Source organism: Aethalodelphis obliquidens, unplaced genomic scaffold (assembly GCF_003676395.1).
Source record: "Aethalodelphis obliquidens isolate GAN/ISIS:26980383/991018 unplaced genomic scaffold, ASM367639v1 scaffold54, whole genome shotgun sequence".
Taxonomy (NCBI): domain Eukaryota; kingdom Metazoa; phylum Chordata; class Mammalia; order Artiodactyla; family Delphinidae; genus Aethalodelphis; species Aethalodelphis obliquidens.
Genome location: NW_020837998.1, coordinates 11,303,700 through 11,319,377, shown reverse-complemented (window position 1 = coordinate 11,319,377; position 15,678 = coordinate 11,303,700).

The following is a 15,678-nucleotide window of genomic DNA, read 5'->3' as shown; positions in this document are numbered from 1 at the left end:
ATGTGGAAGTTCTCTGAAAAAGGGACCAAAAAGCTCTCCCTCCACGTTTTGTGGAGACTTCAGTACATAGTCATGATTGACTAAATCATTGGCCAAAGGAGACTGATTCAATCTTAAGCCTCTCTCCCCTCCAAGGAAATACGGGAGTGGAACTAAAATTTCCAACCCATTAACTCATTGGATCATTCTCCTGACCAATAGCCCCCATCCTTAGGTGCTTCTAAAAGTTACCTCATTCACATAACTAGAAACACCTTTACCATTCTCGATACATAGAAAATTCCAAGGGTTTGGGAAGCTGTGAACCAGGAACTGTGGGAAAATACCAAATATATGTTAAATATATTTTGTTCATCCAAATGACCAAATATATATTTCTTATAAATCACAATATTACAATGACCTATATCAGTTTCTTTATGCCTGAAGAAAAGCTTTTACTATTTTTTGCAGAGCTGGACTACTGGCAATGAATCCCCTTAACTTTTGTTTGTTTGAGAAAGTTTTTATTTCTCCTTCAATTATGAAGAAAATTTTCTGCATATACATTTCTAGGTTAGTGGATTTTTTTTTCTTTCAACACTTTAAATATTTCACTCACTTTCTTTTTGCTGACATGGTTTCTGAGGAGTAGGCCACTATAATTCTTATGCTTGTTTTTCTATAGGCAAGACATTTTTCCTCTGGCTCCTTCCAAGATTTTTTTTCTTTTTCCTTGCTTTTCTGAAGTTTGAATATTGTATGCTTACATGTAGTAATTTGGAGTATTTCTCCTGCTTGGTGTTCACTGAGATTCCTGAATCTGTGATTTGATGTCTGTCATATAGTTCCCAGCCATTATTACTTCAAATATTCTATTTACTTTTTTTGTTGTTGTTCTTTTTCTCTGTGCTTTTCAGTTTGGGAAGTTTCTATTGATCTATATTCAAGCTCACTGATTCTTTTCTTAGCCACATTAAGTCTATCTTTAATCCCAGCAAAGGTATTCTACATATCTATGGTGATTTGATTTCTACCATTAAAAAAAAATCTTTTTTTGTTAGAGTTTCTGTCTCTCTGTTTACATTATCCATTTCTTCTTGCATGCTGTCTATAGTTTTCACTAGAGTTGCTAACTTATTAATCATAGTTAGTTTAAATTTCTTCTCTGATAGTTTCAATATCTGTGTCATATCTAAATCTTGTTCTGCTTGCTTTGTCTTCTCAGTCTGTGTTTTTGTCTTATCTTTTGTTGTGCCTTGTAATTTTTTGTTGAAAGCCAGACACATATTAGGTAATAGGAACTGAAGTAAATAGGCATCTGGTGTGAGAATTTATGTTAATCTGCCTAGGAGTTGGCCTTTCTTAAATGTTTGCTATAATCTATAAGTGCCAGAGACTTCAAATTATCTAGTGTCCTTATTTTTTTCTCTCCTCTTGACTTTGGGTTTCCTTAGTTACTCCTCCTCAGAGAGATTCTATATCTGACAGCTCTTTCATTTTTAATCTACTGTTATAATGTTGAAGCCCTGCTGGTGAGGTGGTAAGAGGTGTGAGAGAAAGAGTATTCTGTGTTCTTTCAATTAAATCTTAGTCTTTTAGTGAGCAGTGTCTCTGGCTGTGACCTTTATAAGTGTTTCTTCTTGTATAGTTTTTTTTTTCCTACTGATTAAATAAGAAAGAATAGAGGGGGCTGCAGTGAGAAGAATGTCCTTCCCCCATGGCTTTGAGATAATACTCTAGTAAATTCATTCCCCTGGAGGGTAGTCTTTTGCTGTGGAGAAGGTCTGGTGCATTTCACAAGGAGTACCTTCCCCTCCCACTGTCAGAGCCAACACGTAATCTTTCTCATTTCTTTACTGTGAGAACCTAATAGGATATCTGGAGGTATAACCTCCAAATATGTAAGACTACTGCTCTAAGAACTTTCTCACTCTCATGATAGTCAATATTCAGCTTCCAGCAATTTATCAAAATTACTGTTTCAGTGATCACAAGTTTACAGCTGTAGTGGCTTCTGTTCTAGGTAAACAGATCTTAGTTCTGATTCTCTGGACTTACCTCTCTCTTCATATTTGGAAGTTGTAGTTTGCCCTGCTACTTAGTTCTATGATATGTCCAAGAAAAGTCTTTGTCCAGCTTTCTTTTATTGTAAGGACAAGAGTGATGACTTTCAAGCTCTTTACATGTTGGAGTTGAAACTAGAAGTTGTCCTTGGGATAGATTTTACAAATTGTTTTTATTTTACAAATCTAAATTAAAAAAGAGGCTTACGTACAAATGAAGACATGTTCAAACCCAATAGCAAATCTCTTCCTACTAGAAAGAATGCTGTTTTTATTTCAAAATATCAGATAAAATATTGAATATTTTTACAGCCACAGTTCTGGAAATCATAAGAATGAATTCTACCATTTTAGCATTATAGAACTGGTAAGCAAAACAATTTATTTTCTAGGCTTCTATGTAGTGAGACACAAAGTCAATTGTAGATAAGTAATGCCTTTACATTCCAAACAGAATAATACTTAAACTTTACATTTCTCTTTAGAGTTCCATTCCCACATTAAATTTCATAGAATGAATTACTTTAGGGAACACTGTGACCCAGTCTGAGACATATTTTAATCATTAAGGTAAGTTTTTCCCTCATTAACCTCCTTTGCTAAACAAGCTATGTATGGTTTTGATAGCAACCACAAGAGGGTATTTTTTAACTCACAAACTGTCATAGAGGATAAAATTAACTTGAATTTGGTTTAACAAAAGCACGTTGTTGATTGTTAAAACTTGGGAGAGTCAATATATTTTAGAAAGCCAAAATCAGCAATGTTTACTTAATAAAAAATAAAATAAAATCACCAGGAAATACCCTATGGAGAATTTGTTTTCTTTCTTTCAACAAGTGATTAACTATGGCATTATGTGTAACTGGATACCCCTCCCATGATAAAAGATCTTGGTTGGAAGAATCAATAGGCAATTTTTCTGTATTCTATTATTTAAAATCTGGATTACTTATGCATAACTAGTTATTTCATATTGTTTGACATAAATCAAAACCTCTTTTCACCATTTTTTCCTTCATTGAATTTGTGGCATAAGCTATTTAAACTTATGTATTTTGTTGCAGTATTAAAATAGAAAAATATAGGAATTTTCAGTGAAAAAAAGCCTTACTTTACTCCAAACTCATCATTCTATAGTGGTGGAAGCTAAGGTCCAAAGATATTAAAATTGTTTTTTTATAAAAAGGAACTTTCAATCAATAAATCAATTTTAATCAATATCACATAGAAGTTGACTTTAATGAAACAGGTGAAAACTATTTTAAAAATATCTAACCATTTAAAGCCTCTGGAAATGATCCTAAGGGTGAATAGAAAATAAAGAAACATCTATTTGAACCAAGATTACTATGTCCCTTTCCCATCTCCTAGCTCAAACAAGGCCAGAGACTACTCCAAACTCCTGTAGCCAAGAATATAGAGTTCTTTCTCCCAATAACACCAAGATGGAAAATTTTCCTCCCAGAGAAACAGGGTGTCAGCATTTCTCACCCTGCCCCCAGCTACTGGTTGCTGAAGCTAAGTCATGGTTGAGTACAATCGAGAGAAGGCCTTCTTCCTTCTACTCAGCCCTGACTTATGGAATGGAGGCTATACCTTTAGTGTAGCACCTCTGAGAATAGTGAACTCTTTTCACTCTTGCTCCAGCTTGGAGGGTAGTGATTTTATGCCAGGAGATCCAAACAGAGAGTATCTAGTCTGCTGCCCACTGCAATGTGTGCTTATTCAGTGAGTGCTCATCCAATAAGTGTAATGAAAGGCAGTTGGGAGGATATTTAAGATAGAGGTTAAAATGTAAACCAGCTAGTTTGAAGGAGAAAACCAGGAATGAAACAGCTGGGAGAAGCTCTTCTGGGATCAGAACAAAAATCAAATACTGGTGTCAGAAAGTATTTCTTCAGAGGAGCCAGAATTGTTCATTTGCAGAACATTTTTGCCCCAGAGCATTGCTGCAAACAATTGAGCAATCATTTGCCAATTATTGGAGTCTAGCAATTGGGTGTGGTCAGGGAAAGAAGAAAAGAGCCCTTCAAAAACCACTGTCATTTCAACATAACTGAGATTATAACCAAAGCTGTGCCTCTATGAACAACAATATCAAAGGCTGAACACTAAGGGGGGGTAGATTTCACTAAAATAAAAAGTCAACCACTAAATAAATAAACACAAAACAATAATAAGCTCCTGGGGGGATACTACCCAAAGTTGCTACAATATATTATCTAAAATACAGTTTACAATAATAAATTATGAGGCATGCAAAGAAACAGAAGAATATGCCCCACCAACTGGGAGATAAAACAGGCAACAGAAAGTGCCTATGACAGTGAAAAGATGTCAGATTTATCAGAAAAAGACTTTAAAGTAGCCATTTTAACCATCTTCACAAAACTAAAAGAAACCATGATTAAAGAAGCAAAGGAAGGTATGACAACAATGTTGCATCAAATAGAGACATATCAATAAAGAGATACAAATTACAAAAAAATAACCAAATGGAAATGAAAGAGTTGAAAAGCACAATAACTGAAATAAAAAAATTCACTAGAGGGGCTCAACAGTAGATTTGAACTGGCAGAAGAAAGAATAAGCAAACTTGAAGATACAGGAATAAAGATCATAGAAGCCAAAAAAACAGAAAAGAGGATGAAGAAAAATGAGAAATGTGTATACCATCAAGTGAACAAAATTATTCAGTATGGGGTTACCAAAAGGAGAGAAGGGAAAGAAAGGAGAAGAAAAATATTTGAAGAAAGTATGGCTGAAAACCTAACACATTTGCTGAAAAACAATAACCTACATATTCGGAAAAAAAGTCAAAAAACTCTAAGTGGTATAAACACAAAAAGATTCACAAAAAGGCACAGAGTAAAAGATGCTAAAAGTCAAAGACAAGGAGGAAATGCTGAAAGGAGCAAGAGAAAAATTACTCATTACTTACAAGGGAGTGTCAATAAGTTGAATAACTGACTTTTCAGTAGAAACAATGGAGGCCAGAAGGCAAACTGCTCAAAAAAACAAAACTTTCAACCAAGAATCCTATATCCAGCAATGCTATCTTTCAAAAATAAATATTAAATAGACTTTTCCAGATATAAAAAAAAACTAAGAGAATATGTTTCTGGCAGAACTACCTTACAAGAAATACTAAAGGAAGGTCTTCAGACTGAAAGCAAGCAACCTCAGACAGTATTCAAATCCACATGAAAAACCAAACAACACCAGTAAAGGTAATTGCAACTATGAAAGACAGTAGAAATGCATTTTTTCTCCTTCCTCTTAACAGATTTAAAAAGTACTTGTATAAGATAATATGTATATAATGTGTTTGTTGTTGGGCTTATAACATATAAAAATGTAATATATGTATAATATATTCACTGATAATAACACTAGGAGATTGGTGGGAGCAAAGCTGAATTAGGCTAAGGAAATGACCAAAAATGTTAAAGTAATAATTATGACAAGGTATCATTAGGTTTGTAACATTAATAGATGAAATTATATAACAAAAATACAACAGAAGGGGGGGGGAGGAATAGAGCTATATAGGAGTAACATTTCTCTAGCACTAGAATTAAGCTAGCACAAATTGGAAGCTGAATCAGATACAATAAGATGTATGTGGTAAACCTTAAACTACTCCTCAAAAATAAATAAAATAAATAAAATAAATACAATAAAAACCTATTAAAGAAAATGATATATTAGAACATATTCACTTAATGCAAAATAAATAAGTAAAAGGAATAAAAGAACAAACAACACATGAGACATATAAAAAACAAAAATTTTGATGGGAAACATAAAACAATATATCAATCATAATAATAAATGTTAATGAACTAAATGATTCAATCAAAAGGTAGAGCTTGTTAAATAGGGTTAAAAAAACTCCCCAAAATATGACTCAACTACATGCTCTCTATAGGAGACAAACTTTAGATTCAAAGATACAAATAGACTGAGAGTAAAAGGACAAAAAAGATATAACAAGTAAAACAATTCATGAGAAAGATATAAAAATTATGAGCATATATGCACCTAATAATAGAGCACCACAATATAAGAAGGAAAAACTAAAAGAAATGAAGGGATAGGCAATTGAAATATAATGGTTGTGGACTTCAATACCCAACTTCCAATAATAGACAGAACAACTAAATAGAAGATCAGCAGGGAAAGAGAAGACTTTAACAACACTATAAATCGACCAGTACCTAACCATGTATATATATAGAATACTCTATCCAACAACAGTGACAGAATATATTATTCCTAAATTCACACAGAACATTCTTGAGGATAGAGTATATACTAGACTATTAAACAAACCTCAATAAAATTAAAAGGTTATAAATAATACAATGTATGTTCCCTGACCACATGGAATGGAATTAGAAAGGAATAATGAAAAAAAAAAAAACTTCTGTAAAATTCACAGATGTGGCAATTAAACAATATATTCTGTTATAGCCAATGGGTTAAAGAAGAAATCAAAAGGGAAGTTAAGATGTACTTTGCTTAAATGAAAATGAAGATACAACCTAAAAAAAAAAAAATGGGATGCTGCTAACATAGTACTTACAGATTTATAGATGTAAGCACCAATATAGAGAAGATTAGAAATAAATTACAGGGAAAAAAACCAGTAAAAAACACAAACATATGGAAACTAAGCAACATGTTACTGAACAACCAATGGACCACCGAAGAAATCAAAGAGGAAATTAAAAGATACCTAAAGACAAATGACAACAAAAACAAGACAATTAAAAACAATGGGATGCAGCAAAAGCTGTTCTAAGAGGGAAATTTATAGCAATATAATCTTACCTCAGGAAACAAGAAAAGTCTCAAATAAACAACCTAAACTTACACCTAAAGAAACTAGAGAAAGAAGAACAAGGAAAACCCAAATTAATGGAAGGAAAGAAATCATAAAGATCAGAGCAGAAATAAATGAAATAGAGATGAAGAAAAAAAATAGTAAAAAATTCAATGAAACTAAAAGCTGGTTCTTTGAAAAGACAAATAAAATTGATAAAGCTTTAGCCAGACTCATGAAGAAAAAAAGGGAGAGGGCTCAAATCAACAAAATTAGAAGTAAAAAAGGAGAAGTTACAACTAACACCACAGAAATACAAAGGATCATAAGAGACTACTACAAGCAACTCTGCCAAAACAATGGACAACCTAGAAAAAATGGACGAATTCATAGAAAGGTACAACCTTCCAAGACTGAACCAGGAAGAAATAGAAAATATGAAGAGATCAATCACAAGTAATGAAATTGAAACTGATTTTAAAACTTGTAACAAACAAAAGTCCAGGACCAGATAGCTTCACAGGCAAGTTATACCAAACACTTAGAAAACAGTTAACACCTATTCTTCTGAAACTCGTCCAAAAAATTATTGAGGAAGGAGCACTCCCAAGCTTATTCTATGAGGCCACCATCACCCTGATACCAAAACCAGACAAAGATACCACAAAAAAAGAAAATTACAGACCAATATCACTGATGAATATAGGCATAAAAATCCTCAACAAAATACTAGCAAATAGAATGCAATAATACATTAAAAGGATCAATCACCATGATCAAGTGGGATTTATCCCAGGGATGCAAGGATTCTTCAATATACACAAATCAATCAATGTGATACACCATATTAACAAAGTGAAGAGTAAAAACTGTATGATCATCTCAATAGAGGCAGGCAAAGCTTTTAACAAAATCCAACACCCATTTATGATATAAATTCCCCAGAAAGTGGGCATACATACAGGGAAGCTACCTCAACATAATAAAGGTCATATACAACAAACCCACAGCAAACATCATTCTCAATGGTAAAAACTGAAAGCATTTCCTCTAGGGTCAGGAACAAGACAAGGATGTCCACTCTCACCATTATTATTCAACATAAATTTGGAAGTCCTAACCATGGCAATCAGAGAAGAAAAAATAATAAAAAGGATTTCAAATTGGAAAAGAAGTAAAACTGTCACTGTTTGCAGATGACATGACACTATACATAGAAAATCCTAAAGATGCTACCAGAAAACGACTAGAGCTCATCAATTAATTTGGTAAAGTTGCAAGATACAAAATTAATACACAGAAATTTCTTGCATTCTTATACACTAGCAATGAAAGATCAGAAAGAGAAATTAGGGAAACAATCCCATTTCCTATCACATCAAAAAGAATAAAATACCCAGGAATAAACCTACCTAAGGACATTAAAGACCTGTACCCAGAAAACTATAAGATATTGATGAAAGGAATCAAATATGACACACACACACACAGACATAACATGTTATTGGATTACAAGAATCAAAACTATCAAAATGACTATGCTAAACAAAGCGATCTACAGATTCAATGCAATCCCTATCAAATTATCAATGGCATTTTTCACAGAATTAGAACAAAAAATGTAGAATTTGTATGGAAACACAAAAGACCCCAAATAGCCAAAGCAATCTTGAGAAAGAAACACGGAGCTGGAGGAATCAGGCTCCCTGACTTCAGACTATACTACAAAGCTACACTAATCAAGATAGTATGGCACTGGCACAAAGACAGAAATATAGGTCAAGGGAACAGGATGGAAAGCCCAGAGATAAAGCCATGTACCCATGGTCACCTAATCTATGAAAAAGGAGGCAAGAATATACAGTGGAGAAAAGACAGTCTCTTCAATAAGTGGTGCTGGGAAAACTGGACAGCTACATGTAAAAGAATGAAATTAGAACACTCCCTAACACCATACAAAAAAATAAACTCAAAATGGATTAAAGACCTAAATGTAAGGCTGGACACTATTAAACTCTTAGAGGAAAACATAAGCAGAACACTCTTTGACATAAATCGCAGATCTTTTTTGACCCACCTCCTCGAGTAATGAAAATAAAAATAAACAAATGGGACCTAATGAAACTTAAAGGTTTTTGCACAGCAAGGGAAACCATAAACAAAATGAACAGACAACCCACATAATGGGAGAAAATATTTGCCAAAAAAGCGACTGACAAGGGATTAATTTCCAAAATATACATACAGCTCATGCAGCTCCATATCTAAAAGAAACAAACAACCCAATCAGAAAATGGGCAGAAGACCTAAATAGACCTTTGTCCAAAGAAGACATATAGATGGCCAAAAAGCACATGAAAAGGTGTTCAGTATCAGTAATTATTAGAGAAATGCAGTTCAAAACTACAATGAGGTATCACTTCACACAGGTCAGAATGGCCATCATCAAAAAATCTACAAACAAATACTGGAGAGGATGTGGAGAAAAGGGAACCCTCCTACACTGTTGGTGGGAATGTAAATTGGTACAGCCACTATGGAGAACAGTATGGAGGGTCTTTGAGAAACTAAAAATAGAACTACCTTATGACCCAGCACTCCCACTACTGAGCATATACCCTGAGAAAAGCATAATAGAAAAGATGCATGCATCCCAATATTCATTGCAGCACTATTTACAGTAGCCAGGACATGATAGCAACTTAAATGTCCATCAACAGAGGAATGGATAAAGAAGATGTGGTACATATATACAATGGAATATTACTCAGCCATAAAGAGGAATGAAATTGTGCAATTTGTAGAGACATGGATGGACCTAGAGACTGTCATACTGAATGAAGTAAGTCAGTCAGAGAAAGAGAAATATCATATGATATTGCTTATATGTGTCATCTAAAAAAATGGTACAAATGAACTTATGTACAAAACAGAAATAGAGTCACAGATGTAGAAAACAATCTTATGGTTGCCAGGAGGGAAAGGGATAAATTAGGAGATTGTGATTGGTATATACACACTACTATATATAAAATAAGTAACTAATAAGGACCTATTGTATAGCACAGCAAACTCTTCTCAATACTGTATTATGACTTATATGGGAAAAGAATCTAAAAAGATTGGAGATATATATATATGTATAACTGATTCACTTTGTTGTACAGCAGAAACCAACACAATATTGTAAATCAACTATACTCCAATAAATTTTTTTTTAAAAGTTAGAAGAAAGATTCAAAATTAATAGCCTAATTTTCTACCTTAAAACACTGGAAAAAGAGAAACTCTGTGAAGTAAACTCTGGAAAAAGAGAAGTAAAAGAGAAGTAAACATATGAAAGGATCTTTAACACCTTTAGTCATCAAGAAAATGCAAATCTAAACCACAATGACATATTTCACACCCACTAGTATGGCTAGAATCAAAACGTCAGAAACAATTGTTTGTGAGGATGTGCAGAAATAAGAACCTTCATACACTGCTGTTAAGGATGTAAAATGGGGCAGCTGCTTTGGAAAGCAGTGTAGCAGATCCTCAAATGATTAACCATGGAGGTATCATATGGCCCAGTGATTCCAATTCCTAGGTATTTACCCAAGAGAAACGAGAACATATGACCACACAAAACCTTGTACACCACTCTTCATAAAAGCATTCATAATACCGAAAAATTGGAAATAATTCAATATATTCATCAACTGATGAACAGATAAGCAAAATATACTATATTGATGGAATGAAATATTATTCAGCCATTAAAGGGAATAATGTACAGATACATATGACAACATGAATGAACCTTAAAAACATTATGATAAATGAAAGAAACCAGTTACAAAAGACTACATATTATATCATTTCAGTCATATGAAATGTCCAGAAAGTAAATTAGTGGTTGCTTAGGCCTACGGGAGGGACAAGGGATAGAGGGTGATTGTTAAAGGGTACAGGGTTTCTTTCTGAGGTGATAAAGATGTTCTAAACTTGACTGTGGTGATGGTTGCACATATCTAAATACACTAAAAACATTAAACTGTACACTTTAAGTGGGTGAATGTATGGTATGTGAATTAATTATGTCTCAATGAAGTTGCTAAAATGCTCACAGGAATTTTTTAATATTAGGGTGGGCAGGTGCTGATCCTCTTAATTATGTCAGAAAAACCTCTGAGTCTCAGTCAAGTGCTTTCTCAGGCATAGGGGTGGTAGCAATCATAGCTCTTGCTTAGAAAATATTTGGCTCACTCCCAGTTACACCTGTGACCCAATTCACTTTGGAGGTGGGGTAGCCCTCCTATAGGGAGAGAATGTAAGTCAGATTCTTAGAGTTTCATAGCACATGCTTCCTGCTCAACTGTTCTTCAGAACTCTCAGGATTAAACTAATGATACCCAGTTTCTGTCAAGAGCCTACTGAAGCCATTTGTTAATTAAGTCTGTCAGTCTAAGGCAGGATTGACAAACTTTTTCAGTAAAGGATCACATCGTAAATGTCTTAGGCTTTGTGGGTCATATGGTCTCTGTTGGGAGGGCTCAGCTCTTCACTCAAAGCGTGAAAACAAGCAATGACAATATGTAAATAAATGAGCATGGCTGTATCAAATCAAACTTTACTTATTGATAGTGAAATTCTAATTTCATATAATTTTCATATGTCATAAAATAGTACTCTTCATTTGATATTTTTCAACCATTTAAAAATGGAAAACTCATTCATGGCTCATGGGCCATACAAAAGCAGGCAGTAGGCTGGATTTGGCCTTTGACTTGTGGTTTGTTGACCCCTGCCTAAGAGATTTGTTATCAATCTACACTAGCTATTTTAAATTTTAACTTAGTAACTACTTAGTCACCAGAAATTTTTGTACCTTAATATCATTAACTTAAATTCTGGAAAATGTCTTACTGAGTTACATTTTATCTTTATTGGCCATATAGAAAAGTTAAGAAAGGGTCTTTAAAAAGAAGTTTCTGTATGTTCTATAAAATATAAAGATGTCACTCACTATGTGATGGCCCTTATAAAATTACAAATATAATAAATTAATTTGGGACTCTAATATGAGGAAGAGTTTGATAGTATCATTAAAGCCTAATGTTTCTATCGAATAATGAGGATTAGATATTCCACCATGCTTTCAATTTTTGGCCTTGGCTTCCAGAATTTGAATTTAATATTCAAATTCATTAATTATATTAACCCAGATCGTGTTAAACTTATTGCTCCATACATATATATTTGTATTTGAATGATTCTATTATATATCCATCTTTTATTTTGAAACCTCTCATCTCTGTTTTGGAGGTAATTGAGGTAAATATTTTTAAAGTCGTGAGTTATTGTTACTTTAAAATTTGGCAGCAGATTACTTCAGGGAGAGAATTCTTTTTTATTTAGCAAAATATCTTAATAGATTGTTGTATATTAAAAATTTGATCCCCAGGGCATGGCCTGTCTTGGTGGGAAAGCAGGGGCAGAGGCAAACAAATAGCTGAATTTCTTTGGACAGAACTTGTCAAGAGGGGAGGGATGCATGGGGTAACTATGAGAGAGAATAAAACAGAATGGCTGGGTAAATGGCAATAGACAAGTGAGAAATTTCTAGTGGCAAGAATAGGCAAAGAATGCCTGGTATTTAATTTTAAGTACCCTGTTCTTCCCTATATTTTGCCATCTCCCACTGTGTTTAAAGCTTCAGTAAAAGGCTGCTACAACCAAGTTTTGCATCAGTGCTACATTGAGGGAATGCTAGAGTAAGTGCAGTGTTTTGCATAGAGTTTTATGGTGACTGCACATTTGGAATATGTGAGAAGCATAATGGGAATCAAGAATAAAGCAGTATCAGGAAAATCAAAGACAGAGGTGACCAAGAGAAATGTAGATTAGAGATATTGGAAAGGACCCTGCACCTCCCACCACATATGGGTGAAGATTTAAGTCTATTTTATTTAAATACTTTTCCAAGTGTATTGTCAAGTCATTTACTATTTTTTCCAGCTTTAAGTATAAATGACAAAATTGTATTTATGTATAAAATGCACAATGTAATGAGTTGGTATACATATACATTGTGAGATGATTACCACAACCAAGTTAACTAGCACATTCAGCATCTCACATTATTACATTTTTTTTTTTTGGTGTGGTGAGAACACTTAAGAGCTACTCTCCTAGCAAATTTCAAGTGTACAATACATCATTATTAACTATAGTCACCATGTTGTACATTAGATCCTCAGAATTTGTTCCTCTTATACTGAAAGTTTGTACCATTTGGCCAACATCTTCCCATTTTCCCCACCTACCCCACCCCTCTGGTAACTACCATTCTAGTCTCTGGCTCTATGAGTTCAACTTTTTAAAATTCCAACATATAACTGAGATCATAAAGTACTTGTCTTTCTCTGTCTGGCTTATTTCACTTAGCATAATGTCCTCCAGTTTCATCTATGTTGTCAAAAACAATGGGATTTCCGTCTTTTTGCACCTAAATAATATTCCATTGTATATAGAGAACTACTTCCTTATCTATTCATCTGCCAATGGATACTTAGGTTGTTTTCATGTCTTGGCTGTTTTGAATAATGCTGCAGTGAACATGGGAGTGCAGATGTATCTTTGAGGTACTTATTTCATGTCCTTTGGATATATAACCAGTAGTGGGATTTCTGGGCTATATGGTAGTTCTATTTATTTTGAGAAACCTCCATACTGTTTTCCATAATGGCTGTACCAATTACACTCCTACCAACAATGCACGAGTGTTCACTTTTCTCCACATTATTGCCAACATTTTTTTATATCTCATCTTTCGGATAACAGGTATGAGGTGATATCTCATTGTAGTTTTGACTCGAATTTTCATGATGATTAGTGATGTTGAGCACCTTTTCATATACCTGTTGGCCATTTGCATGTTTTCTTTGAAAAAGGGATGCATTCAGGTCCTTTGCTCATTTTTTAATCAGCTTTTGTTTTTTTTGCTATTAAGTTGTATGTATAAAGCAACCTACAAAATGTGAGAAACATTTGCAAACCATATATCTGATAAGGAGCTAATATCCAAAATATATAAGGAACTCAATTTTATCTAAATCTTAAAATACAGGTTGACTTTAGGTCATCGAAGAACTTAAGCATAATCTAGATAATTATATTAATTTATTTGCCTAATAATATATGTTTAGTAAATGGTAGAACCAAAATTATAATCTTAGATTCCTAATTTCAATTTAGCATTTTATTATGTATCATGTATTTTCAAGGAAGAAGGAAAAGAAATTCCATCATTTGGGCATTTTGAAATTCAAAAGCCTAAAAAGTAGAAATGTATAAAAATTCACATGTACAAGATTCCAAATTTTCAAAGCATTTCTCATAATAATTTTATCTGTGTGACAAAAAAAAATTCTGAAAAATCTAGTCACTGCCCCTATTTCTTGCTAGTCATTTGTGTGAAATGCAATAATTGCTCTGTCAAATAGCAGCCAAAAGAGTACCCTCTCCCTTTTATTCTTATTCTCTGACTGGAAAGCACTAGGGAGACTACATGTTGATTTCAGTAGAAGGTTTTGTGGATTTGGTGATTTGGCAAGTTTTACTAGTTTGTTTACTTTGTGTTATCATATTATTAATATTTTTAAACATAAAACTCCAAGAGTACTTTTGGCTTTTGTCTTGAATTTTCTAGCTATCTATACTTTTAGCTATCTATGTGACCTATTAATGATTATTTCTACTTAATATATATTTAATTTCAAAATGCATTTCCAATGCTTCTATACCATGATATTAACATTCCAGAGTTCATGATCTTTATTTCCCTCTCAGTTGTCTATAACCCTTAATACTTGTTGAAGTAACATTTTTTTTCAGAACGGGCACCAGGGTAAGCTCTTTTTTAAACCCTTGCATATATGAAAATAGTTGTATTATTAGTATTAATCAATGTATTAGTTCCTGAAGTTGTAAAAAAATGCCACAAACTTAGTAGCCTAAAAAAATAGAAATTTATTCCGTCACAGTTGTGAAGGCCATTAAGTCTGAAATCAATGTGTCTGTAGTGCTCTCTACAGAGGCTCTGCAGGAGATTCTGTCTCTTGCCTCTTCCATCTACTGGTGACTTGACATTTCTTGGCTTCATTGCTCTAATCTCTGCCTCCATCTCAATATCACCTTCTCTTGTTCTGTTTATCTCTCTCAGAACTCCCTGTACCTCTCTCTTATAGGGATACATGTGATTGAATTTAGAACCCACTTGGATAATCCAGGATAAGCTCCACATCTCAAGATCTTTAATCATGTCTTTTGGCATGTAAGGTAACATTTGTAAGTTCCAAGGATTTGATGTGGATATTTTGTTGGGGGGGCTCAATTTTTAGCTTAATACAGTCTACATGTCTGATTTATTTTGGAGGATCAATTCTAATTCTTACTTGGTGAGTTTTAATTTTACCATTGCATTATCTTACATTAGTCTATTCCCATATATCTTGCTTTTAATCTGTTGTCCTTTTTTTTAAATCTCAAACTATTTTTGCTTTGCAGTAGTCATGTTTTATAGCATAGAAAAATGCATTCTTATATAATGAGAAACTGAAACAGGTAGTTTCTATATTGTTCTCTTTCCTTTAGTAATTTTTTTTTCAGAGATGTACTTTTCTTCTTAGCCTTCTCTAGGCTATAGCATTTTTTTCATAAACCTTATATATATATATTTTTTAATTTGCCAAAGTACAGAAGTTCAGGCCTTGATGTTTTAGCCCTCCTTACTGTCTATTCAAATGCTAATGAAATCCT